Source organism: Penaeus chinensis, chromosome 8 (genome assembly GCF_019202785.1).
Source record: "Penaeus chinensis breed Huanghai No. 1 chromosome 8, ASM1920278v2, whole genome shotgun sequence".
In the NCBI taxonomy this organism is placed as follows: Eukaryota; Metazoa; Arthropoda; class Malacostraca; order Decapoda; family Penaeidae; genus Penaeus; species Penaeus chinensis.
In genome coordinates this window covers 39494180-39499179 of record NC_061826.1, presented here as the reverse complement: position 1 = coordinate 39499179, position 5000 = coordinate 39494180, and positions in this window count along the sequence as shown.

Here is a 5000-nt window from a genome sequence, read left to right as displayed (position 1 = left end):
GTGTGTGTGTGTGTATTATTGTATATATATACATACACATTTTTTTATTTTTTCATTATTTTTCAACTGCCATTCATTCCAATGCAGGACATAGGCCTCTCGCAATTCACTACTGAGAGGTTATATGGCAGTGTCACCGTTGCCTGATTGGATGCCCTTCCTAATCAACCGGGGTTCAGCGTGCTAACACTTGTGCCACGGCGGCGACTTCCCCTGCGACACCTGCGTTTGACTTCTCAAGGCGAGATGTCGTTTTCTCGGGCTCGAGCCAGCAGTCAGAGCGCAGGCATTTTTACGACCGCCGCGACGGGGAATTGAACTCGGGACCACGAGGGTCGGAGACAGTGCTCTAACCACTGGATCATCGCGGCAGTCCACATATACACATATATAAATATAAATATATATATATTTCTGTGTGTATAATATATATATGTTATTAATATTATATGTTATATATATAGTTATATATGTATAAATTAACACACACAACTCGCATCTAGTTCTTCTCTAGAATTCGGTCAACTCAAAAAAAAAAAAATCTATTGTGAAGTAAAACTCACAAGGGCAAGATGTCCGTGGAGTGAAGTCCAGAATGAGTAGCTCATGAAAAGCCATTTTTTTCTCCGTGTTAAAATGAGGATGGGTGGGTCATCTTGCAGCGGTGAAAGGCATATGCAGGGAGAATATAAGTATGGAAAGGCATACGTGGCCCCCGGGCGAATGCTTCCTTAACTTTCGATTAGTAAAGGGAATCTCGAATGCCTTGAAGCCCCGGATGAAAGGGCGCTGGGTGCATTCGAGTTTTATTTTATTTTATTTTTATTGTTATCTATATATCTAGTTATTTATTTTTTATTCATTTATTTCTTTATTTATTTTTTTTTTTTTTTCATAGAGCCACTAATGATGTTGAACCTCGCCTGAATTATAAATCTAGTATAAATTCACTATTATACCATATATCTTTAAGTTGTACCTCTAGATAAGTGATTGATTTTATCGTAACTTTTTTTTCGGTGTATAAACAAATGACCATCTCAACCACCATCACGCAGTCAGGCTTTCCAACAGGCTAACGGGCCCTGACAGCTTCATTACGCGCGCCGACCCTCCACCCACGGCGAGAGGGAACGTGTGATTTCTGCATACATGATATGCAAATTCTGTTATGAGGAATCCTTCTTATCACCGCCCGTAAGAGGCCTGTCGCACCTGATTCCTTGCCAACCTTATGTTATAATTTGGGATGACGTGTTCCTCCTCTCCTCCAGCGACACAAAAAACGCCACCTTCCCAAGCGCCGCCTTCTCCACTCTCTCTCTCTCTCCTCCCTCACACTCCACCCTCTCCCTCTTTCTCTCCTCTCTTTCCCCTTTCCTCTCTCGGGGGGGGGGGGGGGGGGGGGGCTCTCTTCACTCCCCACCCCCCCCCCCAACTCATCTCCTCTCCGATCCAACTCCTCTTCGGTCCATCCTCTCTTCCTCCCCCCCCTCTCTCTCATTCTTTTCTCTCTCTCTTTCTTTCTCGTTCTCTATTTCCTCCTCTCTATCTTTTTCGTTCTTTTCTTTCTTCTCGTCCTTTTTTCTTTCTCGTTCTCTCTTTATTCTCTATCTCTCTCTCTTTCTCTCTTTTCCTCTTTCTTTCTTCTATCTCTCTTTCTCTAGCTTTTCTTTCTCTCTTTCTCTCCCGTCACTTTTCTTTTCTTTCTCTCTTTTTCTCCCCTTCTCTTATGCTGCTCTCTCCTCCTCTCCTCCGCTCTCTTCTCATCTCCCACCGATCTCTCATCCTCTCTCTCTCCCTCCTCTCGTCTCGTCCCTCTCTCTCGCTCTCAATTTCCTCACCACCGTCTCGCTCTCCTCCCTCTCTTCTCTCTCTCTCCTCCTCTACCCCTCTCCCCTCCTCTCTCTCCCCTCTTTACTCTCTCTCGTCTCTCTCCCTTCTCGTCACTCGTCTCTCTCTCTCTATCTATCTATCTATCTATCTTAATCTATCTATCTTTCTCCTTTTTCTTTCTCTCTTCCCCTCCTCCTTTAGTTTCTCTCTTTCCCTCCTTTTCTTTCTCCTCTTTCTCCTTTAGTTTCTTCTTCCCTTTCTCTTCCCTCCTTTTCCTTTCTCTTTTTCTCTTTAATGCTCTCATCTCTTCTCTCTCTCTCATCATCCCATCCCATCTCTCTTCCTCTCCTCTCCCTCTCCCCATCTCCCTCCTCTCTCTCCTCTCTCCAACCTCCATCTCCTCTCACCTCCTTCATCTTCTCTTCTAATCCTTCCTCCCTCTCTCATCCTCATCACTCACTATCCCTCCTCCGTTCCACTTTTCCAACTCACACTCGATCATCTCTCTCTCTCCTCTCTCCTCCCCCTCTCTCTCTCCCCTCCACTCTCGTCTCTCTCTCTCTCTCCTTCTCTCCATCTCACTCTCCTCTCCTACGAATGCTCACTCTCCTTCATCTTCTCTCTCATCTCTCCTCTCTCCGCACCACCTTCTTCACCTCTCTCTCCCCTCTCTCACTCTTCTCTCTCTCTCTCTCTCTCTCCTTCTTTCCTCCGCTCTCCGTCCTCTCTCCTCTCCTCTCTCTCCGTCTCTCTTCTCTCACTCTCTCTCTCTCTATCAACTAACCTATCTATCTATCTATCTTCTTACTTTCCTTTCTTCTCCTTTTCTCTCTTCTCTCTTTCTACCCTCCTTTAGTTTCTCTCTTTTCCACCTTTCTTTCTCTTTTTCTCTTATCTCTCTTCCACTCTCTCTCTCTCTCTTTCTTCCATCTCTCTCTCTCCGCTCTCCTCTCTCTCTCTCCTATCTCTCTCTCTCCATCCTCACTCTCCTCACTCTCCTCTCAACTCTCCTCTCTCATCTCTCACTCTACCCTCTCTCTCTCTCTCTCCTCAGACCGAGGTAACCTCTACCTCAGACCGCACGAAAAAGGGTCTCAGGACCGACCCCATCCTCGAGAGATTAGGGAGATCAGGGCATATCTCAGACGTAAGGGAAAGTGAAGATGTCAGCGATGCCCTAAGAATGTCCTGAGGGTGCCCTTAGGATGCCCTGAGGATGCCATGAAGGTGCCTTGGAGATGTGCATAAGGGTTGACACCGATTAAAGTATTCACGGAGGAATTACGCTGGGGGAAAATAATGCGAAAGACAACTGTTGCCGAGATCAAAACGTATATAAAATTACATGTGTGGTTTTGTATATGTGTATGTATGCATGAATAACATTTAGACAGACAGATAATATATCTACACTATCAATAATGTATCCAGGTTTTTAACGTAGTTGTTATAATAACATCTAAATGGACATAAAAAACTTATAAAATTACCATAAAATCTACTTTTTTTTTTTTCTTACGTTCTCTCTTCTCAACATCCATCTTATAAAATTACATCAAATTTATTTTTTTTTTTTTCTTTTTATTTTTTTATCTAACGTTCTTCTTCTTCTTCCTCCTCTTACTTCTCCTATTCCTCTTCCTCTTCCTCTTTTTCCTCCTCCTCTTCCTCTTCCTCCTCCTCTTCTTCCTCCTCCTTCTCCTCCTCCACCACCTCCTCCTCCTCCTCCATTTCTTCATCTTCCCCTCCTTCCCCTTCTCCTCCTCCTCCTCCTCCTCCTCCTCCTCCTTCTCCTCCACTTCTTCATCTTCATCTCCTCCTCCTCTTCCTCCTCCTTGCATTCCCATTCTAAAATACCCATATAATCCCTGTTCCCCCCTCTCCCACCCCACCCACTCCAAAAAATAGACAAAACAATCATTCTTTTGAATACGTAATCCAAGAAAGAGCTCGGTGCTGGTCGACCCTCGGCGAGACGAGCCAAGCCTCTTGTCCTTATCTTGACCCTGATAAATGACCTGATAAGTACAGGACCTTGTAAAAGCTTCTTCATGAACAGAAAGGCCAGTCGCACAAACTCGGATATTTAAGGTTTTCGTTATTTCGTTATTGTTAAGGACATACGTTTTTTTCGGATTTGTTTTCTGTTGTTCTGTGTGTATTGATTCTCCGTTAATATTATCCATTTTTATCATATGTTTCTTTTTTTTATATATCACTTCTGTGTTACATCTTTATAGTTAATAGTTTTCTTTTTATTTGCTTGCTCCGTTTTGTTTTGATTTTGGTTTTATTCCATTCTTAGTGTCATTCTTATTTCTGTTTTTTATCTTTATTATTTTATTTTCTTCTTGTTCAAGCTTTTTTTTATCGACCTTTATGTTCCTCTCCTTTCATCTTTCCCTCTTTTCCTCCCATTCTCTTTTCTCTTCTTCTGTTCGATTATCATCGCTATTCTCTTTCTAATAATTCTCACTTTTCACCCCTTTTCCACTTCTTCCTATTCGTCTCTCATATTTATTTCTTCTTGTTGTCTTATTTTACACCTTTTTTCTCGTCCCTCACACTATATTTTGTCCCCATAATACTTCTTGCCTTCATCTAGTCTATTCACTTTCCTTCCCTACTTTCCTCCTCCTCCTCCTCCTACTCGTCCTCCTCCTTCTCCCCTTCTCCACTCCTCCTCCTCCTACCTCCTCCTACTCGTCTGTTCCTCCTCCTTCCCTCCTCCTCCTCCTCCTCCTCCTACCGTTCTCTCCTACTTCTCTCCTCTCCTCCTCCTCTCTCTCTCTCTCCTCCACTCTCACCTCTCCTCTCATCTCTTCTCTCTCTCTCTCTCCTCTCTCAACTCCTCTCTCCTCCATCTCTCTCCCACTATCTCTCTCTCTCTCTCCCTCCTCTCTTCCTCTCTCATCCTCTCTCCACTCCTCCCTCTCTCCTCTCCTCTCTCTCCTCCCCTCTCTCTCTCTCCCCTCTCCTCTCCTCCTCCTCTCCCTCTCCTCCTCTCCTCTCCTCTCGCTCTCCCTCTCTCCCTCTCTCTCTCTCCTCCCTCCTCTCCTCCCTCTCCTCTCTCTCTCCTCTCTCCCTCTCCCTCTCCCCTCTCTCATCCCTCTCCCTCCCTTCTCTCTCTCTCTCTCACCTCCTCTCTCTCATCCCTCTCCTCT